We start from the raw sequence: 27,453 nt of genomic DNA on the forward strand, positions 1-27,453 counted from the left end.
ATCCAGGCTTCGAATCAGCACTCCCACCTTAAATCCCCCACTGTAAAACTCTCCACACTGTACTGCTGGTCCATTTGAGAGAGACACAGGTTCCTGGGAGAGTGGGGATGATTCCTTGAGGGAATCAATAAAAGCATGAGAGAGTCGCTGATGCTGGGCGTGCAGGTGTCTGTAAAGATGGCTACCAAGGACTCCTCCTGTCCCTGTGAGCACATGCCACCCTTTACATTAAGAGTTGGATATGTTTCTCTTTCCCTGCAATCTGGGCTGGCCGGTGTCTTGTTGTGACCAATGCAGTGTAGTGGGGTGACGCGTGAGTTTTGGATTCTAGTCCTCAAGAGGCCTGGATGTTTCCATGTTCATTTTCTTAGGATCCAGCTGCCACATAAAAAAGCTCAGAGTACACCCCCGGATGACTCCCAGATGAACAAGTCGCACGACAGCAACACCACCTGGAACAGAGATCAGCTACCACCAGCCTTTCTGAAACGGCACTAGTCTGAGCCAAGGCAGGGGGTTGTTTTAAGTCACTAGATTTTAGGATGGTTTAGTGCACAGTAACAGAGAACTGAAGCTTTCGGGACATTTCTACCTCAGCCAAACCCTGGAAAACAGAGACCCGTGCTTTGGAACAAGAGTTGGTAGTATCAGTATGGAACGTAACACCGTATGCCTACATTTCACTGATGAATGTCTTGGAGTCAAGTGTTGTCTTAGAGGTGAGTGTGGTCTAGAGTGGGTTTCATTTTTGTGGCTCCTTTCTCTCCTTCCTTCCCACACGCATGTCGCTTGGGAACGTTTGTGCTATGGAATATAGCCACACTGGATGATGGACACTGAATGGCATCCATACCAAACTGGTTGTGCCCATAGACAGCATGATGTTTGGTTGGATCAACCAAGATGACTAAGAGGCTTTCAAAAGGAAAGTGTCTTCTTTCTTCCTCTTAGATCTTGAAACTCTCAGATAAATTCTGATCACTTTTCAGGTAAGGGAAAATGGCTGATCCCCTAGTTACCCAATTACTCCGAGACTAGTTAAACAATCTTTAATGCACATTAGCATGAAGACTATGTAGTGCTCATTTCAGGGAGGTTTCAACTGCGAGTAGAGCCCCTAGTATTTCTAAGACTTTAAAAATCGTCCCTAACTGCTGCCTCACCTGATATTCCCATAAAAACCAAATGGTTCAGAAATTATGCTAAATTATCCTTTTTGGTTAAACTAATTTAGAATCATAAACCAGAACTTGGAAATCTTTAGCATGTGGATCTGGTGAATTCATACCAAGTTCAACGTAATCTCCATTACAGAGGAGTGCCAAGTGGGTCAACTCAGATTTACATTTAATTCACACGTGATAACCTCCAAAGCCCCCCCTCCCTCTGACTCCTTCCCAGTCCGGGGTGGCCAAGCAATAGTTTTGATCAATGAAACAAAAGTGGGAAAGTCTGCAGGATGGGGCTTCTGGGAGAGCTGTGGTTTTGGCAACACAAAGGACGCACTCGGAGGGTGTGGCCCTCATTCTTTTGCCCTTCACTTTTTTCTCATTCTGGAGAGTGTACAGGATGAGGGTGAGCAGAGAGAGAAGGGGTTCTAAGTATTTGCTGGTACATCCTACTCTGAAAGGCTTACCACCAGACTTCTCGTTATGTGGGACAGACAAATGTGTCATCATTTCAAGTCCAGAAAGAACGTTTTCTAATGATGCACAAGATTCCTTGATACCTGGAAGATGATAATGGAGATTCCTGCTCTGTGGAGATTTTTGTGAGACATGAATGAGATGATAGCATGGAAAAAAGAAACAGCCTATAATAATGCAGGCTGTTGACATAATGCTCCTGGCTATGATACTGAGGACTGCCTTCATCTTTATGTTTGATTTCAGTCCCCTGTTTTTTGGACTACCTTCCCAAATACCTGGCACTTAGCTCATCTTAGTTGAGAGAAAGAGTATAGAGAATATGTCTTGATGAGGAAAGCGAAGAAAAGATTTGTTATCAATTGTTTTAGAATCTAATATGACTTCTGATTTTTCCAATGTTTTTGTTAATACCTACATTTTCTTATTGACGTGTGTGTGTGTGTGCGTGCACATATGTAGATTTGCATATACAGGTATATGTGTGTATATATTTGCACAGACACACATAATGTGAGGACAGAGGGAGTATGAGGTAGCTCCAGTCATCAGCAATTCCGAAATGTGTGCTTTTTAAGCTTCTTTGGGAATGTGTTGGCGCTTGTTGTCAAATTCGAATTCTACAGTCACTTCACTGAACGTCCGTAATAATCCTTATTTCTAAAACACCCTGAGTGACCCGTTTAAGTTGTACAACTTGGCTATCTGAAGCACAGTTTGACAGTATGCGGATTGAGTGATGAGCTGACCAAAGAAGACATTTGTTTGTTTTATTTTTAACAGCAAATGGGAAATCAGCTTATGCCATAAACTTGGCTTTAGGGAGATCATTTCATTAGATTTCAGGGTAATGTTATTAGCAGGCAGAAAATTCCTTTCCGCTTCTGAACACTCTTAATCCAACTCTGGGACTATAATACATTCCTAAGGTATTTTTCATTGTTCTCAACACACTGCAAACGTTGACTTCAGCTTGTAAAGCCATAAAATATTTGCCGTTCTTTTCGAGTAACAATACCAGAAAGCCTGCAGCATGCTGGGTTAATTCTTGTTTTATTTTATTTGGTTTCATTTTATTTTTCCCAGAAAGTGGAGAGATAAACCCAAGATCCAGCTCCAGGAGATGACACACAACACGCTCTCATATTCGTGTAGCACTGTGCATGGAAGATTCAAGGGAGGTCTTGTGAGAAAACAAGCTGCACGTCCTTCAAGGACCCAGTAAAACATCCAACGGTGCAGTCTGAGAGCCAGCTGCCTCCCTGCGGATCATTACTCCACCATTTCCAAGGGAGACCAAGAGCCCAATGTCACTTGGACAAGGTCCCTGTCCCTGAATTCAATTATTGCCTTGGCCAACCAGAAAGCCAATTACTGGTCACATTTCATATTCCCAGAGCTCAAGGCATTTTGATAATCCTCAAAGGAAAAATCAAAACAGATTTTTTTTTTCAAAATACAAATATCCTTGGTGGAATTGCGGAGACCAAGGGTATTCGGGGTCACAATGTCAAAATGCCCCCTTGGACCCACTGCTGTCGTTTTCTTTTGGTTTCCTGTTCCTGGAAGCCTGCTCTCTAGATTGTTCTGATTAAGCCCAGTTTGGGGAGCCAGATTCTTAGCACATTCTCCGCCATATTTTATGATAAATCTCGTTCAATTTCCCACGTAGGGTGGCAGGCTTTATGGCTTAACAAACATTGCATCTACTGGGCCATAATTTATATCTGAATGGGTTTATTATAGGCGTTGCATTTCATTCATTGTGCAGCTAATTCCATAACATGCTGCCTGCTCTCTGTGTGGCTGTTTGGCCATTATCAGTTTCCAAGACAATTGAATCTTTCCCTTGCAGTTTCACAAAATGGTTTATGAATATGTAATACAAACTGTGTTAACAAGGCAAATATACTTCATTTCTTTTATGGCTATTTCCAGGCTGTGGCTGGGAAGAAGAGGCATAACAATGCGTCTCACTTAGAGGATGTTGTGCCCTTAATATAGAAATGCACTCCCCTCAGCGGTTCGCTTTGAAGGCCTGTATTGTCTTTGAGCGAGCCACGTGCTGTTGTGCGGTTCTGTGTGAAATGAGCCCCAGTCGACCTCCCATGGATTCAATTATCTTCTCCACACGGATGGCACGCTCTTCTCCTGGCTTCCCCCAAGCTCGCTCTCCTAGTGTGGTCCTACGTGGTATTCTGACTACAAAATAGCTCCATTTGGACGCCCTGCCGTCATGGTGGGAACCGAATTGCTCATTTTCTACATATGGCTCTTTCCCTCTGTACCTTTCCCCGTGACCTTCACACCCAAGGGCAGGTCCAGCGTAAGGGCTTGTCCATCTGAGTGGAAGATACTCTGATCAGGCTCTACAAGAAAGAGAGAGAAAGAGAGAGAGAGAGAGAGAGAGAGAGAGAGAGCGAGAGAGAGCTCACCAGGTCAGGAGGTGTTTGTAGTTCCAAAGCGATTCTTCCCGGATCTTAACAACATCCAAAAGACCATTTTCAGCTGGAGATTTATAAAGGGCATGAGATGTACCCTTTATTGAACACTCATCATGCCAGAGATTTTATGCTACAACATCCCTTTAGAAGTAGATGTTACTCCTACTCACAGATAAGGAAAGTGAAGCTCGTGAATTTAAGCCACTTGTTTTAGGTAACGATTCTGATGAAGGGTGAAAAGGAGGCAGAAACTTCCCAATATCTGAGCTCCAAATCCATAGCTATTCCTTCCAAATCCATAGTTACATTTCCAGTCTCCCCACATATGTCCATGTCCACTGCCACCATCTTAGTGTGAACTGCCATCAAATCCCACCTGGAATATTGGGAAGTTTCTTCCTACGTGCTCTCCCACCTCCACTCGTGCCTCCCTCCCTACTTCATGGTCCACTCTGTAGTTGTGGTGTGACTTCTAAGCAGCACCATCCAACAGAACTTTCTGCAGTGCTGGCAATGTTCTAGATCTATTCTCTCTGATGTGGTGGCCACCAGCTACATGAGCACTTAAAATGTTCTAGTGTGACTTAGAAGCTGAATTTTAAAAATTATTTGATTTTTATTAATTTACATTTACATAACCACACATAGCTAGCGACTACTGAATTGGACAGCACAGATCTAAAATACAAAGCTGACCAAATCTCACTGCAGTTCGGTACCATTCAAAACATTCCCATTTCTCTTAGGTTAAGAACCCAGACTCCTGGCAATTTACAAAGGCTCTGCCCAACTTAGATCCCAGAGGTGGTTTCGACATGGTCTGCCTTATTTCCTGCTCACACTCTGCGCACCAGGCCCCCTGGCCTCCTGCGCCATATTCCTTCCCTGCACAGCCCCGTGCGCAGAGAACAGACTCGATGTGGAATTTCCTCCCCACCCACACCATCCCCCAGGCACCAACGCCCTTCTCCTTCAGGGAAGCCTTCCCCCACCAAGAGCTTTCCGGACCTTGACTGGTCTTAAGTCAACCTGTTCTTCTCCTTCTTAGCACTCCCCACTTTGTGCATTTATATATACTTAGCCCTCTGGTGTCCTAAAGACAGTGTCCATTTCCTTTTGCTGTTTAACAAGGTTCCACAGACATAGTGCCTTACAACCATACACATCTATTCTCTTACAGTTCAGGAGGTCAGAGTCTCAGGGCTGCGTGAAGTCAAGGTGTCGGCAGGACCACATTCCTCTCCGGAAGCTCCAGGGAAGAGTCCGCTTCCTTGCCTTTCCCAGCTTCTAGAGGCCACCTGCATTCCTTCCCTCGTGGCCCCTTCTCCACCTCCTGATTCTTCTGCCTCCCCCTCTCCATATTAAGGACACTTAATAATTATACTGGGCCCACCGGGATAATCCAAGCTATTCTCATCTCAAGATCCTTCACATCTATTAGGTCCCTTCCGCCATGTAAAGTAACGTGTTCACAGGGTCTCGGAATAGAACATAGACACCTCTGGGGAGGGGGGCACTATTAGGTCTACTGCACTCCCAACTAGACTGGGAGCTCTGTGACGGCAAGGACCACTCGCCATCGCCATGTACAGTATGTGGCACATTGGTGGAGTGTGTGTGTGTGTGTGTGTGTGTGTGTGTGTGTGTTGTGAATGAACGAACAATGTAATTCCTCTACCACAAAGAAGAAATCATCTTGCAGAAAAATCGACGAAGAGCTTGTTAAGCATTGAATTAGCCTCTATATTTTTGGAAACCACACGTGGGACTCATGTCACACCAGGTGTAAGCCGTGGTGGGACTGATGATACCACCTAGTCATCCTGCTTTGTTAGGTATTATCAACGTATCTTTTTACAATTTTTTTAAATCTTTTTTATTTATTTTTGAGAGAGAGAGGGAGAGAGTATGAACAGGGGAGGGGCAAAGAGAGAGGGAGATGCAGAATCGGAAGCAGGCTCCAGGCTCCGAGCTTGTAGCACAGAGCCCCATGTGGGGCTCGAACCCACGAACCGTGAGATCATGACCCGAGCTGAAGTTGGACGCTTAACCGACTGAGCCCCCCAGGCGTCCCTCAACGTGTCTGCCTTGATAGTGGCCTGCCTTCTTTTCCTGCTCCCCCAGGCTCGTCCAGCATCACCTCCTGCCCCCCATAACCCACACCTTTCATATTGGCCTGACTGTCTCCTGGAATGAGAGAAGAGATGCCACTTGGACAGAAATCCAGGTAAATCAAGACAAAAGTGTTGACAAAACCCACACTATTTGGTCTGATTCCAGAGCATCTCTATCAGCAAGCTGCTTATGTTTTCCCTGAGATATGCATGAGGACAACAGTCTAAAAGGAAGCCACAGCTCTACAACTGTCATTGTTCAACTCATGGGTTTGTATGCATGTGACTATACGCAGCCTCACACACACACACACACACACACAGTTCTGTATAATCTATTTTTAAAGCACACGACAAAAAAACCTCATGCTGACAGCTGTTGCCTCAATCACCGAATTTCAAAATATATGTTTTTCCATAAATTGTGCAACACTTCAGAATACTTTTGGAGCTGGAACGGGTATTGAGATCACCTAATCCAATTCACAAAGGTCTCCAGCCCTTCGGTGCAGATGAGGAAACCAAGGTCCAGAGCAGTGAACCGATTTGTCCCAGGCCCTCCTGGGCCTTGGCATGTAGTTTTGGGCTTTTAACAATTACACTTTCTGGAAACACTTATGAAGACTTTGTTCCTACAGTTTCTTACATCCTCCCTGTGCTGTGAATTTGGATCTGGAGTCAAACAAACCTGGACTGAAATCCTGGCCCTGCACGCCTCCAGCGTATGTGACACCAGCCAAGTTACCATCCCTGGCCACTCTTCCCTCATGTGGAAAAGAGAGGGAGGACAACGGGGGCTTCTTCGTGTGGCTGGTGTAGGAATCCAATGGAAAAGACCTGTAAAACTACGTTCCATGGTACTTGCCGCCATAGTGACCGAGCGCTCTATTTCCCCCACTTTTGTGTCTACTTTATGATGATGTGTTTGTTTTTCTCTCAGCAGTTTGCCAACTGATTTGACCAATACTTATCAAGCACAAGCCACGAGCCAGACATCCACCAGGGCCTGGGAGAGAAGGGTGAAGAAGACTGTCCAGGACCTCGCAGTGCTTAGAGTCTAGAGACGGGCACAGACAGGTGAGCAGGTGAGGGGCCGCTGGCCGGTCAGGGTGATGTGGGGAGGCACAGAGGAGGGAGAGCCCCCCAGAGTGAATGGCGTGGCACATGGGGGAATGACAGAGCCTGACTGGCTGACTCTCATGTTGTAGGGTATGGCTGAAAGGTGAGATGGGAAAGAGGGGGAGCGGAGGTTAGTGAGGAGGATGCCAGAGGGCCAGGTGTGGAGAAGGGAGGGGTGTCCCGGGATGTCTGTTCACTTGCACACTGGGAACCAGGCTGGGTCTTGAGGATACAGCAGGGAACACGCCAGGCCAATTCCCTGCTTCCACAGCCTTACATCTTAGCAGGGGCAAAGCAAGAGGCCTGGGCTGGCACAGGGGATCTAGGGAGGTGCAAGAGGATAGGAGTCGCCAGACAATGAAGTGTGAGGCTCTGTGCCTGAGAATACACCAGGGACTTCCTGCTGAGTCCAGCCCACCAGGCCACCTCGGGGCTTTACAGGGGTTCTCAAGATCCAGCCTCACTGGGCCCTTACATCAGTGCTCACGAAGTCAGGAATGTGGGGTTTTCAATAAAAGTGCAGGCAATGGGCCCAGAGGGAGTCCGGCTCAAATGAGCTTTTATATTTTTATGTGGAATGTAATCACGTTTGGTCATGATCGAGGCTGCCCCGTTACTGCTATTAGAGCGTTTATGGTTCTAAGGGGGATACGCGTCTTCGGCGATACATGATCACGACTAAAAGCAACAAGGGTGTGCTGAATTCTAGTGGCCGCTGCAAAATTCTCAGGGAAGGGCTCACGAGCATCGCCTTGGGGAGCTTGGATGAGAGGGCGGGTGTCGTGCACAGGCCCAAGAGTGGCCAGACCCAGGGAGGGACAACGCGGCCTGGGAGTTTTCACAACCAGCCGCCCTGGAGGAGGTTCTTTCCTTATGCTTTATCTACAATCTTCAGAAGTCCCCCAGGGGCTTCTCAGCCACTAGACCCATCTTCCATGTGTGCAAGCAGGGCCCACAGAGGTTAGGGGCTCCCCAAGAGGCAGAGCCTGTGAGTGGATGAACTTCCTGGGGCTCCATAGCAGATCACCAGGGACAGAAATATATTCGCTCACAGGTCAAGAGGCCAGCAGTCCCCAGTCAAAGAGGAGACAGAGTTGGCTCTTCTGGAGGCTCTAAGGGAGAAATGGCCTCACGCCTTTGTCCTCGCTTCTGGGGGCTGCTGGCAGTCCTGGGGTTCCACGGCTACTACAGTCGCTCTAATCTCTGCCTCTGCGTCCACACGGCCTCTTCTTTCCGGAATTCTGTGCCCTCTCCTTTACTTATAAAGACACCTGTTGGTGGATTTAAAGCCCACCCGAAATCCAGCGTGCCTCCTGGGATCCTGACTCTTTACATCTGCAAAGACTCTCTTTCCAAAACAGACCACGTTTTGAGTTTTTGTGCGGACGCAGACATTTTGAGGACACTATTCAACCCAGCACTGGAAGCGCGACACAGGAGCTGAGCCAGGTCGGAGTGCAAAACCACTCACAGAGAAGACGTGGGGATGTGTCACACTCATTTGCTCACAGCGACTCGGCTTTCTGGCTTCCCACTGAGTTCCCCTACGCTTTCTTTATTCCCTTCCTTCTCCTAAGTGTAGACCAGGCCTCTGCCAAACTCTCCTTAGGCAGGAACACAGAAAGCCCTTGAAGAATCACAGAGGACCAAAGACTCGGGAGGGAAACACTAGGATGCAGGACAGGAGAAACGTGCCACTCTGGGAATGCGACTCAACACTGACTTGACCCTGCTGCTCAGAAGCTGGTGATTTGGGGTACGTTGCTTTGCCTCTCTGAGTCTTACTTTCCCTAGCTTTAAATTGGGCATGGATTAATTACTTAATTCAGTTAACTACTTAATTAAAATAATGGAGTTAATGGGTGAGACGGTTCTAGAGGCTTCTGGCAGAGAGTACTTGATCAACAAAAGCTTGTTTAATCTGAATCCTCTGGCATCTCTTCGGTGACGGAGGAGGAGAGCCAGACCCCTAAAAGGAGAAAGGTTATGCCAAGCCCGTCAAGTGGGGGTAAATGCAGAGCTAACTGCAGGCATACGAGGCTCACACACATATGCACCCACCGTGGTAGCTGTGACTAATCCTCTGCGGGAGTATCTACGCTGCTCTCTGTCCATCCACCTGTTGACTGCCGGTACTACGTGCAGGTCCTGCCTGAGCACCTGCTGACGTCACGTCTTCAACCTTCACACCACAGGTGTGAGGTCGCCATCGTCATTACCCCCATCGCACCAAGGAATAAACGCAACTTGCCACGAGTCTCCGTGAGCCGAGCGGCGGCGCTGACACTCAGACCCCGCCTGTCTGACCACGGAGCCCGCCGCTTCACCACTGCGTGGCGGCCACAGGGAGACCCACAGGTGCCCGGGGAGCAGATGGCAGCACCACTAATTCCCCCAGGCTGGGTCAGGGCACGGGTTGGTGAAGGGGTGCCATTTGGGCGGGGCCCCGGAGCAAGTGAATCATCGGGGGCTCGTGGTGTGATGGAGCCACACAAATCCAAGTTCGCGTGCTCGCTCTGCGGCTCAACCGACTCTGTGACCTCGAGGAACTGACGGTGCCCTTCCGGGCCCTTGTCTCCTCATCTGCCAATGAGGATGAAATGGCTACATCGAAAGGTTGATGCAAAAACACAAAGCATAGATGCGGGTAAAAGCTGCAGGGACAGAAAGCGGTCTGGTATGAAGTACTGAAGCAGAACGCGATGCGTAGGTATTCGGCCCTCAGAAATACATGCGCATGCGTATGAGGACATAAGTACCTGGATGTCCAGGGCAGCGCCGGTCACCAAAGTCTCAAACCACCCAAGTGTCCGTCTACGGTAAAACTGAAGGGCGGCCCCATATGCACATATGGAACTGCTGGGGTAATGGAAACACAACAGCAGGTCTCACAAAGGATAATACTGAGCAAAACAAGCCCATAAACACCCACCCGGTTCTGCCTACATAAGGTTCAAAAACAGGCAAAACGCTGGGCTCTGGGGTTAGAATCTGGGCCGCTGGTCACCCTTGGAAGGGGTAGGGGGCGATCAAGGGGTACAAGGGGTACAAGTTCTTGTTCCTCGAGAACCGACGGCCTTCTTTCCTGATCTGGGTGCTGTTCACCATGAAATCCATCACCCTGTACATTTAGCATCTGCGAACTTCAATACACATTTATACTCCGGTACAAAGGGTTTCTTTGTTTGTTTTCAATTATACGGAATAGACCTGGCAAGTGGAGCATTTTCAGGAAGTGCTAGTTTTCTTTCCTCAAACGACTCCATCATGACCTGTGCAAGAAAAGCAACCTCTATCTGTAAATGATATCCTTAATAACATCAGCTCAGTGGGCACTGATAATATGGGGAAAGGGCACAGAGGGAGGGTCAGAAAGTTGGATGTCGGGGTGAGGAGGGCCTATTTGTTTAATGCCTCAGTGGGTTCCCTGAGCAAGATTCCTGATCCATGCCAGAGTGGGTGTTCATGAATGGCCCCATCTGTTTCATCCCTAAGCTTTGAAAAATCAAGCTGGGCTCTCAGGTCCTCCAAAGCCCTGTTGCTCTAGCCACTGCCTACTACCAAGATCCCTCTCTACCTCCTCTGTCTCCTGACCCACTAAAATCCAGACACACTGACCTTTTTCGCCTTCTTCGGCATCCCCGATTCTCCGCTTAAATGGCAACCCCCCGGCCTGAAGGGACATCCCCCTGAATGGTTCTTTTTCACTAAATCTGTTCTTCTGTGATATTGGAATTCTCTCAGATGTTCATTTCATTCACATTCGTTTGGCCGTTTGCTTATTTATTTTCTGTCTTCCTTACCCACCAACCTTTGTTCAACCTTGTACCTCCAGTATATGCCAGCAAACATTTTCACATAGTAGTAGGCTTTCAAAATTAACTTATCGCATAAATTGAGCCAGAAGCATCTCAGGTGTGTTAGTATAAGAGTGCTAGATTTTTGTCTCACTAAAAGATTTCCCTGGCAACAGTACTTTTACTCAGATAATTCCACACATCACACCATCCTCAAAATCCTAAATCAATCAATTGTTCGAAAACTAGAAGAGTTTTCACAATACAGGGATTTCAAACTATAACGCAGGGAAGAGAAAACATAGAGATGAATAATGGAGGCCAGGTGGCACTGAGAGGGGATGGTGGGGACAGTGGCAGGCTGAAAAACCAGCCTGTGACCAAGCAAAATGCAGTAACTACGGATCAGCACCATCCACCTGCTGCCGTTACGAAATGCAAAGCTTGTTGCCCAATCCCCCAGCTTTCTCGAAGAGGCCAAAAATGCACATTTTTTTTTGTATGTGAATGCTGTCAATTTTTTAGTACCAGTAATAAATTTAATGTCTCCTCAAAGTGTATAGCCAGTGTGTAGCAAACTGTTTCTGCAGGCTGCCTGCAGCTGATGCCCTCCATCCTGACCTTAATCTGCCATTTTATAAACGGGGATCGGGGCAGAGAAAGACGATGGTTCGTTACAGATCTCACAGTTAGTATGTGGCAAGATGTGGTCTGGAACCCGGGCTTATAGCTCAAAGCCATGGCCATCCCATCCACAGTGAGAAAGACCTCTGTGTGCGCATGAGCCTTCATAACATTAAATTATGTGTTGGATCATGCGTACTATATTGAGAAGATCCGACGTGACTCTTCATTAGCCTTAAATGAAAGCCCACAGCCCAGTTGTGAGGACTCATCACAACAATCTTAAGAAAGGGGCGCCGGGCTGTTTGAACACTTGATGCTAATTTACAGCCAACCTTGAGTCAGAGGTGCACATGCGGTGCCCTGCGTGAAAATCCTTCTTTGTGAAGACCTGAGCCTTCTCTGCTTGTACCAGCCCCTTTTTAATTCTGTCTTAGCAGCCTGGGCCTCACCCTGTTATAGAAAAAGTAATCGTAAATCTGCATGAAGTTTCTGATGATTAGTTTTGCTTGGAATCAGGCCAAAGAGCCAGACTTTTGCCAATTCCATATGTACACGTAAGTTCTTTCAAGAAAGAATGCATTAATCCTTCCCACTGGGCTGGGGATGAGGAGTTTAGGGGCCCCACGGGGGAGAGTGCTCCTGACTCCAGTTGTATGTGTAAAGGGTGTGCCAGGACCACTTAACAGGCACCTTAATAAGTGGACGCGCTTTATCCACGGCAGCACCGAGGGGCACGGGTTATGAATTCTTTAGATGAGAAAATTGAGACTCGTTGTAAGTAACTTGCCTCAGCGCATGCAGCTAATCCACCATCAGCCGGGGTGTCACCCTGTCCCAGGACAGCAGAGGCCCTGCTGCACATACACACAGTCCACGCGGAGAGTTCCTTCTGTACTGAGCGACGCCCAATACTGCCTTTAGCCAACGAGCAGGTGATGAACAGCCACATCGCTGGTTATCCGTCTCCCTGGCTTCCTTTCTCCTTCCTCTTAAAACTTGAGGATACGCGAGCCACGATAGCCGTTGACGCGGAGAGAAAAGGTGAAAAAGTTAGAGACGCAAGAGGAAAACCTGCCAACGTAAAAGCGCTTACTGTACTATTTAGAAGAAAGAAGAAGAAAAAATGGCAGTGTCAGAGCTCAAAACCCCTGGTACAGAGCAGACTTTTAATGCATTTAATTACTCAGTGCTCAGTCCTGGCAAAGAAGAGTTGGTTTTTGATAGGTTGTAATGACCATGGTAATTTGAAGACGGTAAGAAAGCAGAATGCTGAGGTCAGAGGGTCAGAAGATTGGGTTTCAGGCAATCAGCACTCCTCCCTCTTCCCGCCTCTCGCTGGACGAGTGGCACTGAGTAAGTTAACTGGTCTCTCTCTCTCGGTCTCAGCTTCTGGGCCCACAACAAGGAGAGCACTGCCTCGTAACAGACAGAATTCCCAGTCCAGCCTCAAGCAGGAAAGTAGAAGCCATCAAAAGAGAACTTCCACACGCTTTAAGTCAACCCCGACACCTGCATCCGCTGCCATGTGCCCCGCTTCCTCCTGCGAGCTCGGCTCAGAACCACTTCCGCCCGCTTCCGGAGACGCCCTGGAATGGGAGTGAGACCTGGGATACAGGATTGTGTTGCAGGGTGGATTTCAACATGGCAAGAGGGAGAGAGCTCGCCATTCTAAGCTTAGACAGCCTGGATTTCAGGGCATCTGAGTCCCTGACAGCTGGGGGGCCTCTAGAGCAGGAATCTCTTAGAGAAGGGAGGGCTACGTTGGCAGCAACGTGTTCGTGTTGGAATCTGAAGCAGCGGAGGGGCAACACCTCAGGTCCTTGTTTGGAAGCATCCCCCTTGCTTGGAAGTCCTTGTGGGTGACAATAAAGAATTTAAAATGTAGAGTCAGACAATAAAAACTTTAGACTTGATTCTGAGTTACACTACCAGGGGGAAGGCAGGGTGCGTGGACACACACGCGGGTGGGAAGTTAGATGTAAAGCCTGTGGAAATTCTCTCTGGCGGGCTTCTGCTTTATTACTCAAGCCTAGAATGAGAAATTAATCTGTAAGCAGGAGATAGGATGGCAGAGAAGGGAGGGGATGGTTTTAGAGCACGAAGTGGTCCCTCTTTCCAAGCTATTGTGTCCCCACCAGATGAAGGACAGAGAAGCGACCGTCTCTGAGCAGGTGTATATTCCACAATATAAACCAGGATGTAGAGGATTATATAGATTAACCCTATTGTTAATTGTTAGTGAGAATGAAGTTGCTCTCAACCTCAACCAGGGTCTACTCTGGACTATTCTCCTCCCCGGGAGAGACCTGGCAATATTTGGAAACGTTTTTGGTTGTCACAGCCGCTAGGGAGGGAGCAACTGTTGCTACTGCTATCTGGTGAATTGGACCCGGGAGGCTGCTAAGTATCTGCAACACGCAGGACAGCCCCACAATAAAGAACAATCCAGCCCCAAACGTCGGGACTTTTCGGGTTGGAAAATCCTGGATAAAGTAAGATTTGACGATTTGACTTCTACAAAACCCTGTTACCCTCCCCAAACAGCCTGGGCTTGTGGTCAACAAAAAATCCTCCAATGGCCCCTCTCTCCAACTGTGTTCCCCACACCCCTTAGAAAATTAACTTCTCGGGACCTCAATATGTGAACTCACATTTCATCTGACTAAGGTTAGCCTCTTGGTTCCTATTCTGTAGCATTAAACAACCAATATTTGGAAACATTTGGGTACAACAGTTGCCAGAGAGAGGTTTGTGGTTGAATGAGGAAATAACAGCAGTCAATTTCCAACTGAGAGGAGCCCTAAAAAAAGAAGCTAGTAGAAACCTGGATATTCAAGGGTGTGTTGCGAGTTTAAATGAACTGTGAGCTAAAATAAACTAGCTTGATCACCCAACACAAATGGCAACTGTGGGTTGAATATGGTTTAGGTATACTGCAACTGTAGGTAAATACACTGAATGCTAATGGCTTTATAATAGTCTTATTAATTCACCCTTCGTAGTTAATGTTTAAGATAAACTCTGTGCCTTTAGAGTAATTTATGCATTCCACTTTTAGAGAATTCCAACTGAATGAATATGAACATAATCATTTTACACAAATGTTCTCTGAGGAGGGAGCAGGAAGTATGAACCGGGGCAGAGACTCCCCACTGCTTTATTCATAATGGATCAGCCGATTCATTCCTTATTAATTTAATGGAGTACAAGTAAGCAGCGTAACAGCTTGAGTTTAGGAGTGTTTCACAAATGGGGCTTTTTGTCTGTAATCGCTTAATCCTGCCGGCTAGGCCTCATAAATTGAATAAAAGAGGGAACTGGGTTTTAATTAAGTCCAAGGAATGAGGCTGCGTCAAAGACACAACCATCCCTGGCAAACACAGGGGTGAAGTGTGTTTGGTTAATATCCCATGCTAACAGCATCCTGGCCCAGCGCGCCCCTGACTGGAACCTTTTGATGTCGGGCGGGAGGGAAATCCTGTTCTCCGGATTGGCTTGCGTCTCCAAGGGCAGTGAGAAAAGAGCAGATGACTGAGCTCTTGCCGGCCCAGATCTCCCCAGTCAAGCTAGTGTTCCAGCAAAAAAAGGCATCACTGGCCCCTCATTTTGCATCTGTCCACATCTGGCTGGGAAAGAGAGACTGTTGACCAGGAGCTCAGTCCATGGAAAAAATAAGGAATTCTTTTCCAAAAACTAGTATGTCCTAGGGGAAACAAACTGGGGCTTCAGGTCAGACTGACATGACTTCAAATTCCACCTGCACAGTAAAATAGCTATGGGACCTTGAACAGGATGGAAATAATGCTTTGCTGGGTTATTATAAAGACTAAATAAATTTCTGAGGTCAGGCACTTTGCAAAGGGAGTGACTCTTTGAGGATGTTCAATAAAGGGCCGTTGGCATCACGATTATCACCTCCTACTAAAATGGAAATGCCCTTTTATGAAAAAGGTAATAATAAACTCAAACAGAAAACTCTTTCTCCATGTTTCCCTATCCACAGGCCCAAGCCCCGCTTGCCAAAGCCTTTGGTAGATTACTCTGCATTTCCCTTAATCACCACTCAGGACCCCTTGCGGGAGATCTTCATGGAATGTGGGGCAGATAGTAAAAATGGCCCCCAGAGATGTCTGCACACTAATCCCTAGAATGTGTGAGTTGTGTCACCTTCGGATGTGATTGGGTTAACAATCTTGAGATCAGGAGATTGTCCTGGATGGTCTAAGACAGCCCAGTGTCAATACCTGGGATCTTATAAATGAAGAGGGGAGACAGGAGGTTCAGAGTCAAAGATGTGAAGATGAGGCACTGCTGGCTCATGGGAGGATGAGGCCAGGAGCCAAGGAATTCGGGTGGCTTCTAAGAGTTAGAAGAAAGGAAACAGATTCCCACCCGCCCCAGCCCCGGAGGCTCCAGAAAGCGTGCAGCACAGCCGACACATTGATTTTAGTGCAGTGAGACCCGTATCAGACTTCTGACCCCTAAAACTGTAAGATAATGTGTGTGCGTAGTTTTATATTTTTTATTTTTTTTTTAACTTATTTATTTTCCAGAGACAGAGAGATAGAGCATGAGCGTGGGAGAGGCAGAGAGAAGGAGGCACACAATCCGAAGCAGGCTCCAGACTCTGAGCTGTCAGCACAGAGCCCGATGCGGGGCTCAAACCCATCAACTGTGAGATCATGACCTGAGCCGAAGTTGGATGATGCTTAACCGACTGAGCCACCCAAGTGCCCCATGCGTGCACACTTTTAAGCCAGCAAGTCTGGCTTATTTGTTATAGCAACAAGTAGAAACTAACCAAATGCCCAAGCCAGACGATGCAAATCCCCTGCAAGTATCTGTCTGTTTCTTTTTTTTTTTTAATGTTTATTTATTTTTGAGAGAAAGAGAGAGCAGGGGGAGGGGCAGAGGGAGGGGGTGGACAGAAGATTCGAAGGGGACTCTGCATGTACAGCCTGATGTGGGGCTCGAACTCATGAACTGTGAGATCATGACCTGAGCCAAGATCAAGCGTCCGACGCTTAACTGACTGAAACACCGGGGTGCCCATCCCATCAGTGATTTCTAATTGTCACAAGAGCCTCACAGGCTAGGTGATCCGAATGCCTATTTCACTAGTGAGTACACTGAGACTTTAGTAATTTGCAGACCAAGATTCAAACCCAGTGTCTCTTGGTTACAAAGCTCCTAACCTTTGCAGTTCCCAGAAACTTGAGAATCAATCCTGGGTTTGCAAACAGTTATCATGTACCTCATTTGTATGTGATTATGCCATTCTCATGGTTCAAATTTTAGGAAAGGTTCTGAGAAAAAAATAGAAAGTCAAGAGTACTTTAAATTCCACCAACCAAAGTTACCACCCTCCCTTCCTTCGATCCTTCTTTCTTCAGCTCTTCAGTCCAACTGATATTTATTACCTGCTACTCACAAGTCAAGCCATCAGACACTGAATGGTTAACAGGCTCTTCTAGGCAATCAAGGGGCCTCTAGGACAGTGGAAACAGTCACGGCAAGGGCCGATGCTGTATTGTGCTGTGTGGGAAGAGTCAGAAAACAGACACACGTGGCAAGGGCACTAATTCCAAAGGGGCTCGGGAGAGGGATCGGCTGATTTCTGGCAGAAGCGATGGGCTGGGGCTTCCAGGATGAGCCAGCTGATGGGGAGGAGACGGAGTGTCCCGGAGGAGAAGTGGCCAAAGCAGAGGTGGCTCATTAACATGAGACAGCGGAGGGTTAACACCACCGGTGTCTCTGTTTTACCCAGATCCGTCACTTTCTCACTCTCTAACCTTGGGGAAATCCCCTGTGTCACATCTGGGCCTCAATTTCTTTCTCCCTCACCTATAGATACTTGTTCTTACACTTGGTAGTCATACGGATGAACAGCATCTGTTTCCATTGCGGACAATGTTTCGGGCACTCTCCTCATTCCAACACGCAACTTACATTAGCTCATTTCATCCTCACTCTGACCTTACTGAAGAAGTTTCTATCAGTGCCCCCATTTCACAGGATGATGAAGATGAGGCATAAAGGGTGCCAGAGACTGAGGGGCTGGAGCTGAGGTCCAAACTTGAGAGGTCTGGTTGCAGAGTCCACATGCTTACCCCTAGGCTATGCACCTATCAAATGAGACCCTAATGTCAATGTAAGAAGTGGCGGTTGGGGGGCGGGGGGCAGATGATGAGAAATTCTCTCCTAAGCCGTCCACACTGGTTGAATTTTTGCCTCTTGCACATCTGGTGAGTCAGTCTCCAGCTACTAATAATAGCTAGCATTTCTTAAACGCGTGTTATGGGTCAGGCACAGTATTAGAGGTTGCGCATCTGATTTAACCTTCAGATCATCATCACCGTGATGAGTCTCCTTCAGTTCAGAAGGAAACGAAAGTTCAGAGAGGCCGAGTTATTTTCCTGAGGCCACCTAGCTAGGAAGAGACAGTGTTTTGATAGGAACCAGGCAGGGGATTGGAATCTCCACGCTCACTCACGCCAGTATATGAGGCATCATGGACCTATGAGCTGGGGAGGGAAGACTGGCCGGGCAGGTATGGAGGCCGAGGGAGTTCAAGAGAATCACCCTCCCCATCCCCCCGCCCGGTGCAGACCCAAGCCATGCCACGCCCAGATGGAATGAAGAAGGCTTCTCTCCTGGTCACGCCAGCAGGAAATTGAGGGTAAGTGGTGCCTGGGGACAATGCATCGTGGCTTCACCCTCTCTAGCCACAGCCCACTGCAGAATTTGCAAAGACGGCTCTCCTTGTGGTGCTCCCGCAGTCTGGTATCTGAGAACCACACGGTCCTCTCAGACCTTCTTGCGCTGTGCCTGCTCTGGGAGCTGGGTGCCCGGGCCCCCGCTCAACCCTGGGCACTAGGCAGAACATGTCTTCCGCTTCTGTGTGTCTCCCACAAGGGCCCCTGCCAGTATCTTCAGGGCTGAGGCTTCAGGATGTTCTCCAGCACAGGGAAAGTGGAGAGTGACTTAGAATATACGGGACCAGAACAACCGTGAGACCTAATTCCAAGAGCTGTGCTTGGTGGGTAATTAAATGTGCTCTGTTTATACCCTTGGTTGTCTAATCAGAGCTCTTTTATTACAGTTTATGTAATGCCTCCTAGTCATTAAAGCAGCATTTGGTAAATGGGCTTACCTTGGGAGGCTCAGACACCCAGAGGCACTGAGGCACCTGTCTGGGGTGGAGACAGCTGAGGCATTATTTACAGATTAATGTATTAAACAAACAAACCTAACATTCCTTTCCTATTCAACAAAGCAACCCTGTCTATTCATCAGCTTGGGAGAGGGACCCCTTATGTGCATAAAATTACCCTACAGCACTGCGAGCACTCCGGGAAAGAAGGAAGGGACGATGGGAAGGAGGTTTTATTGAGTGCATTCTATGTGCCGCATGCACCACTGAGCTTCAAGTTCCTGAAATGTAAATAGGGGAGAATAATCTGTGATCGTGTTTTTAATGACAAAGATAAGGGGCCCAATACCAGTACCAACTAACACTGAACAATTACCGAACGCTCTGCACGCCAGACACTGATGATCGCTTCACGTGCATCCTCCCATCTAATGCCGACAACATCCCTGAGGGGTGGGAACCACTTTACAGATGAGGAAACTGAGGAACAGAGAGGTTAAGGGAATTGCCCAAGACTGCAGGGCTACTGTTTGGTATTGGGTGGTGCGTCTTCCAGAGCCCACGTGTTTAACTGTGATACCTGCTTCCCATTATGCTGGCGGGGTTAGTTGAGGTAATAGAGTAAAACGCACTGTCCTGCCTTCCCACTCCAAAGCAGTGCTGTGAATGGAGACTGAAAAGCTCATCTAATTGGCGAGGGCAAGGAAAGCTTCCCGGAGGAGGTGACTCCCCTAGGATCTTGCTTGCTATATAAGCACCCCTTAGGCGCAGTCAGGTAGGTGTATATGTGGCAAATAGAAAAGGTGCTTCTGTCTCCTCCAGGGAAGGGAGCGGAATGAAAAAACATTCAGCAGCTCCTCTGAAGGTTCAAGTTCTCAGCCCCTACGGACTGATTTCAAAGCACCAGGGAGATCCAAGAACGCACCCACAGGGGCTGTGGCTGGAGGAGGAGAATGACGGTCCTTGTCCAAGCTCTTTCGGAGCCAGTTTGAGAAGACGGCAATGGGTTAGTCAAAATGGTTTTCACACAGGGATATCCGAGAGGCAGGCCCCTGCACCTCTGGGGGCCAAGGAGTTTGGGTCTCCCGGGCACGTTGTAGGTAGCTATTCCACAGCCCAGGGGTGGGCAGGGATATGTTGGGAAACGGCAGCTCTGTGAACGTATCCCTTTCTCACAACTGTTGAAAAAGCCCCTTTCTTTAATAGCAAATCCCTTTGTCCCTGCCCTACTCCCTACCATAATCATAATCATAATCATAAATTAAAAGGAAACCTGTTGGCTTTATTCAAAAGGAATTAGAAAAAAAACAAAACAAAACTAGGCCACCTTTCTTATCCAACTGCTGACTTTCAGACAGATTATTGGGGCTTGTACCAAATTAAGCAAAAGGTTAGGAGAATGGGGACACACTCTGAAAACATACGCTGCCTCTTTAATATCTCAGGTTTTCTTTAAACAGAAAATTACAGCACAATGCACGGACTGACGACAGCATTATCCTTTATCACAATACCCAGCCAACTTTAACTTGTCTCAAGTGTTATTATACGAAATAGAATTTACTGCTATGGACTTCTCTTCAATACTACTCCTTCCCTGTTTAATGAAATGTCATTATTCCAATACAAACCCTTTCTTTTTGCAGTCTGCTCCCCCCCACCCAGCTACTATATTTCATTTCCTGCAGTTACGCGATATTATTGCCTTTTTTCCACAGCTATTGATTTAGGTGTGTATGGCTATTACAATGCAAAATAAAACAGCTCCCCATCCATTCTACCTTGTACCATTGAACATTAACTTAATTTGTTTCAAATCTGCATTTGATTTGGCAAGGAAACCATTTATCTTTATGAAGAAAGCCCTCATAAAGTAGAGAGTTTAGGAGATCACGGCTTTAAAAATTTAATAGCCTTGTGTCTTATACACTAGAAAAATGAATTAAACCTTCAAATAGTATATGTCTCAATGTAACCTTTTTGCATTTCCTACTATGTTTAATTCATTATATTCTTTCTGGAGGAGGAGAAACGGCAGAGGACAGATGGCAGGACGTGGCTCGTTCTTGCACCGTGTGAATAAAGCCAGGGTCTGCTGCTCGGGAGCTGCGTGCTTTGCCGCAAAGCCCCTTCCGGCTCATGCTCAAGTACACGTTGCGGTTTCAAGTGGTTGTCGGCATGCGTCTTGTCCAGGGTTCCCTGTGGCGGGAGAGGGGGCTCCCTGCCCGGGGCACCTGGCCAGCAGCCTGGGGAGGAGGGCAGGGAGGAGAGGGGGAGAGGTAGTGGAGGTGTGATGGCACCTCCAAAAGATTCCAAAGTAAATGCTCTCCCTCAGAGGGAACAGGGCACCGCCTAGAGGGTAAGAGACCATGCCTGAGTTCAGGTGTCTAGACGGGACCAGAAGACACGGGTGCTGATGCTACGAACCCTGCTCTTACAAAAGCGAGGGCTGGGGCTCCAGTCTTTGCTCTCGCTCTCTTTAGTATGAACCTCCTTCTTTCCTTTTTTCCACCTCAGTCTGTGAGGTGTGCGGACAACACAGAACCCCAGGTCAGTGGAAGGTGAGGCCTGAAGAGTAGAAAACGATCAACTTCTCATCCTCAGTCGGATGACAACTTTTGGGACATTAAGATCAACTGATTAATTGCTGCATGTCAGGAGCTGTCCTCAGCTTGGATACCCAATATCTTAGCCAATCTTCACATCCAACTTACCATTTTTTTTTTAATGTTTATTTCTGAGAGAGAGAGACAGAGAGACAGCGCGAGTGGGGGAGGGGCAGAGAGAGAAGGAGATACAGAATCGGAAGCAGGTTCCAGGCTCCAATTTGTCAGCACAGAGCCAGATGCGGGGTTTGAACTGACAAACCACGAGATCACGGCCTGAGCCAAAGTCCGACGCTTAAGTGACTGAGACACTCAGGTGCCCCCTCACATATACCTTATAAAATGGGTCCCACCTTTAGATCCCACAATTACAGACGGGGAAACTGAGGCATGGAGCAGTACCTTGCCCAAGATCACACAGCTATTAAACAGTAGAGCAGATACCTGAAACCCAGAGCTTGAAATCTGGGCATCTCACAGGTAGTCATTATATATATATTGTCAGCTTGGGATATGGAGTGTGAGATCTCTTCCTGTGAATATTTGAAGGACTGCCAAACAGAAGAGGGCGAGATCTGCTCTGGCTTCAAGGGCACTGAGACAACCCTTCCCATTTGCATAATATGCTCCCATAATTCACACATTTTATCCTCAAAACAACCCCAGGTAGCTGCCATAGAGACAAGAATCTATGACTCGGAGAGGAGAATTGCTTTGCCCAATCCACACGGTTCAAAGGCAGCATGGGCAAACTTCAAACCCAATTCTCTACTGAGTGTCCTGGGCCCGTTCCATTATGCTCCATTACCGACGGTATAAATTCAAGCAAACTTGACTCTGTGTATGCTATAAATCGGGCACTCTGCTAAGCTGTGAGATTCAAAGCTAAAGATAAAACAAACTTGCTTTTAAGAAGTCTAGTAAGAGAGATGTGAAATGGCCTCCTGAAACCTGATATTACAGGAACCATACGAGTCATGTGGAACGTATGGGAGAAGAGAGAATGGGAAGGCAGACGCTCGTCTGGCTCGAGAAGTCCATGGAAGGTGATGTATGACACAGAGAACGCATGAGTGGATGGGCACTGTAGCGAGATAATTTTGGTTCAATATAACAAAGAACTTCCCACCAGATTTGGCAGAGATAGAAAATTAATTTATTCTGACATCATCAGAGAAGGATTTCAAGGGCTTATTTTTAGACCACATGGCCAGAAAAATTCTAAATATCGGGTAAAAGGTTAAATTTGATGGCCCTTTCTCACCTTCTCATAGCCCCAAACGTAGGAGATCTTGGCTTTTCCCTGAACTCCTTGGTTATTCACACAACTCAGTTCTATTCCCCAGTATTTGGTGGCCAGCAACCAGCTTCAGGCCCCGAGGGCTCCAGCCCAGTGTTTGACAATTTCTCAGCCCAAGGGAAGAGAGGCGCAAGAACCCACCACATTTTCTTGATAGCTGAGTCCCAGGAGCTACATGCTCACTGCTCTGTGTCGCTCTTCTGCTGCTAACAGAGAATCTTCTCTAAGGCATCCCTTGTCTTTCGAGATGATCCTGGAAGGTAGGCTGATACCTTTTTGACACCGATTTACGCATCATTCCACAACCATTTACTGAATGCCAAACCCTCTGCTAGTTGCGGAGAGAACTTTTTTCGACCCCACAAAGGCCCTCCTAACTCCAAATATAAGTGAGATAAATCATCATTAACTGAGGCCTAAAGGGACACAGGTTGTGTCCAGCATCCTTGGACTGCTGCCACGGAGGCAAAAAAATACATCTGCAAGTTCTCTGTTACTTGTTAGGAGGAGCTTCAACAGGAGCTTTCAAACAGGTAATAAAAAGACGTGGCAGTAACACATCAGGGGGAGGGGGTCTATTCCAAAACGGAAACTTGCGCGAGACAGATTAACGGCACTCCCAAAGACGTCCATACCCTGATCCCAGAATCCCATACCTTGTAACTATGTTGCCTTACATGGCAAAAGAGGACTTTGCAAACGTGATTAGGCCAAGGATCTTGAGACAGATTATCTGAGCTTATCTGGTGGACCCAATGTAATCACAAGGGTCCTTATAACGAGGAGGCCGGATTGGCAGAGTCAGAGGCAGGCGCAGCTGGCTTTGAAGATGGTGGAAGGAGCTGTGAGCCAAGGGATGCAGGCAGCTTCCAGAAGCTGGAAAAGGCAAGGAACGGGTTCTCCCTAGAACCTCTAGAAGGAGCGCAGCCCCTGACAGGCTGATTTTAGGACTTCTGACCTCCAGAATTACGAGATAATAAATGTGTGCTGTTTTGAGCCATAAAACTTGTGGGGATTTACTAGAGCAGCAACAGCAAGCTAATACAATATTATTTGCTGTCAGGCATATATCACATAATTTACATTCATTTGTTCAAAAAATACACTCACTGAGTAAGTATGCTGCTCCAGGATCTGTGCCAGGTTCTGAGGGCACAGCAGTGGCCCAAAGAGTCCGGAACATATTTACAGGCCAGAGAACGGTAAGTGAGAAAACAGGCCACAAAGGCGGGTACTGCTACACCCATTCGAATGTTAAGAACCTGAAGACACAGAGGACTAAAGTAACTTCTCCAAAGTCTTTTGAGTTACAAATGACCCAGCTGGGATCCAACCATGTCTGTCTCACAAACAAACCCGTGCCATTTTCACCACCTTCTCATTTTCCTTGGGGACGGCTTGGGATGCAGAGCTAAAATTCCTTCACATGCCTAACCCTGTCATTTTCCTCTAAATTCCCGGAAGCCACATACATCCCTTCCTCGGATGGGACAGTGGCCATTTCCAAAACTGCTTCGAACCAGGGTGCTTCTCAACTTGCCTCTCTTAGGGACCACAGACACGTATCTTGTTATACACAGCCCCTGATATTTTGATTATTTTGATGCAAATCCATCACCCATAATAAATTCCCCTGCTTTCCAAACGCAATCGATTTTAGAGGCATGAAAGCAAAAACGAAGTAAGCTCTGACAGTCTTCGCGCGTGTCCGTGACAGGAGAGGCCTAAGTGGCTGAAAGCTATTTTCCTCACCGTCAACCCGCCAGATGATCTTCCTTGCACAAACACACACCCATACGGTCTGGCTAATGCTTGCCTTTTCGGACATATGTGAGCAAATAAATGTAATTACGAGCGAGATGTAATCGCAACTGCCTCGCTATTAAAGCTGCGGTACGCTCTCGTGGCTCGGCTAACAATATAGGCAGAAGGGTGGAACTGCTTGCTCCTCTCCCAGAAAGAAAAACATTCCAGAAGGATGGCCTCTTTAAAATCGTATCTGCAAAAATACAACATTTAAATGCAGAATCTGACTTTCCAAGAATCGCACCAGAAAACCTTTTAACAGAAACAGCAGGGAGAGAAAGCTTTTTAAATCATGATACTCCATGAAGGATTATGAAAATGGGGGTCATCGCATGAGACAGAATTGCAAATACAATGAGGAAAACCTTCTCCTCTGTGTAAATACATGAGGACAATTTATTCTTCTCTGTTGAGCCATCAGGGGCTATTTTCAGCTTCTGGAAAAAGGAAGGGAAAGAAGCCACCATGTCCAAATGGATCTGTTCGGAGGGATGTGCTGGGCTGCTGCCCGGTAGTAAGGGTCAGTTTCTCACACACTCAACCAGGCTGCCTGAGCAGAACTGCCCTAAGACTTTCCCAGAGCCTGTTAAGCAACTGGGCACACAAAAGCTGACCGAAGACTCACTTGCATCCATTCCTTAAGAGAAGAGCAGAAAGGACAAATCTACCCACGTCCAAATGCACAGATACCAGCCTACCAGCCCAATGGTACACGCAGGACGCTCAGGCATCGACTATCTTCCTGCTCAGCTCGTCTCTCAGAAATAGCCGACCCCACCAACTACGTTACTTAGTCAACACTGAGCACTGGTCTCTAGTGAGATTTTCAGGACGAACGAGGTTACTCAACAGTATATCTTATTTCTAAGTTATAATGACAGATCTGTAAAAATAGCATCTTCGTGTTGCCATCTGTGTGTATGTTCCTATCTGTGTGGTGCACACGTGGTTGGTGTGGACACAGATATGCTTTCTTGAGGAGCCATGATAGGTAGGTAGGTAGGTAGGAAAGTAGGTAGGGAGGTAGACAGATTCTTCTTTTACTTGAAATTTCTTGGTTACTTACAAGCAAATAGTTGGGTAACTATCACAATACTGAGAAGATAAAGGGGAATAAGAAACACAAGTATTCTGCCCTCAAGCTTACTGTTATCTAGTTGGGAAAGACAGGTGAACGAATGAACAGACTACACCAATGCAAAGTAGTAAGTGCTCCATGAGATTGGGTGAAACAGGGCTGTTTCTTTGGTTTGCCCGCATAAAGTCTCCAAATCTTGACTCAGACTATGGGTTGGGCTCACCAAGTTGAAATACTTTGGCTAAACTCCAAAAATTGTTTTGTTTAATGGGACTCTGTAATAAAATGAAAACATTTTCTGTGAATGAGCAATACACAGAATAAAATCAACTACCTGGTCTTTCCTACACAACAAACTTTAATAATGCTCTATTTCTTCAATGTTAAAGGTCAGAGTTTTTCACATTTTAGCAGGGCTGAAAATAGGATGTGTAGCCTATCAGTGGAATCTCTAAACTGCAATTGATAGCATTTTTTTTTCTTTTTGGGATTATACATAAAATCATGTTGTGTCTTACTCTTAGATGCAAGGAATTATAACCTATGTATTAATTGATCAATATAATAATTATATACAGAGTTCTGATTATGGAGTGGTGGACTGATCAGTGCTAATTACATTGTAGTGTGCTCATGTATGTTTAACAACTAGTTCTCCAGGGGGAAAAAGTCCCTGATTTATAGCAATTGGCAAATTTTCATGGCGTAAATACTCCTACCATGGTCAATTTCAAGCTACCAAGGTGACATCACTGAATGTAAGGTGGGAAGAGTTCAGCAAGATTGGCCAGGAGAGCGTGTGTGAGCTGGCCCCAACACACCACTGTACCCATGTCAATCTAGAGCTAATTTCAAACTCTTTCCCAGACAGCGCGTCTCAGGCAGCAGACCAACACTGGTTGGCTAGAACAGCCTGTAAATCCTGATCAGTGTTTGTATTTAATATCACCCTGACAATACTAAGTTATAAATAATCTAAAGTGCAGTTCTGATGTTAATGTTCAGTCCCTTCTCATCAGGCTCCTAGCCTCTGTTTGTGAAGGGAGTATTTCTATCCTTACCCTACCGAAATTCTGTTTTTCATCATCTGGTTTAGTGTCAGCTGCTGATTCCAATTTTTGTGTAATGTTATTCCATATTCCATAGCAATCTTCATTAGAATTGTATACATTGTAAAATGTATACATTTGGGGCTTTATACAAACTGCAGACCACAGTTGGTCTCTGCAAATGTTCTGAGTCTACACTTGAAGGCTGAATATTTTCTGTCTATGGTCAAAGAAAAGGCAAAGGAGAGCCACTCTCACCACCTGTATTCAATGTTGTAATGGACATTCTAGCCAGGGCAATAAGGCAAGTAAAAATCAATCAACCAATGAATCAATCAATCAATCAACCAGTCATGTCACTGATCATGGGATCCATGTGATCCCAATTGGAAAGAAGTAATTAAAACTGTTCTCACATATGACAAGATCTTCAATGGAGAAGACTTGGTGGGCCCCCCCAAAAAATGATACTGAAACTGATAAATGAGTTTAACAAGGTTGCAGTATACAAAGTCAATACACAAAAATCAATTCTATTTCTATATACTATCAACAAAAAACTGGAAATCAAAATCTTAAAAATACCATTTAAAATATCCATTTTTGCAATAATACTAGTTTTTTATTTATTTTTTATATATAATTTATTGTCAAATTGGTTTCCATACAACACCCAGTGCTCATTCTAACAGGGGCCCTCCTCAGTGTCCATCA

The 27,453-nt window shown here is 46.6% G+C and overlaps 3 long non-coding RNA genes across 3 annotated transcripts in view; 2 read left to right on the forward strand and 1 right to left on the reverse strand.

Annotated features, from left to right (window-relative positions):
* Positions 1 to 27,453, reverse strand: part of LOC131499372 (uncharacterized) — an 800,352-nt gene that overhangs the window by 485,563 nt on the left and 287,336 nt on the right. The gene's annotated exons all lie outside the window — the stretch shown is intronic.
* LOC131499381 (uncharacterized) lies at positions 6,639 to 9,195 on the forward strand. Its single transcript, XR_009255843.1, has 3 exons — positions 6,639 to 7,061; positions 7,145 to 7,281; positions 8,906 to 9,195. It is a non-coding gene; the product is annotated as an uncharacterized LOC131499381 (long non-coding RNA).
* Positions 13,876 to 16,584, forward strand: LOC131499382 (uncharacterized). The gene is made up of 2 exons (XR_009255844.1): positions 13,876 to 14,239; positions 16,301 to 16,584. It is a non-coding gene; the product is annotated as an uncharacterized LOC131499382 (long non-coding RNA).

The sequence above is a fragment of the Neofelis nebulosa genome, chromosome 17, assembly GCF_028018385.1.
Source record: "Neofelis nebulosa isolate mNeoNeb1 chromosome 17, mNeoNeb1.pri, whole genome shotgun sequence".
Classification (NCBI taxonomy): domain Eukaryota; kingdom Metazoa; phylum Chordata; class Mammalia; order Carnivora; family Felidae; genus Neofelis; species Neofelis nebulosa.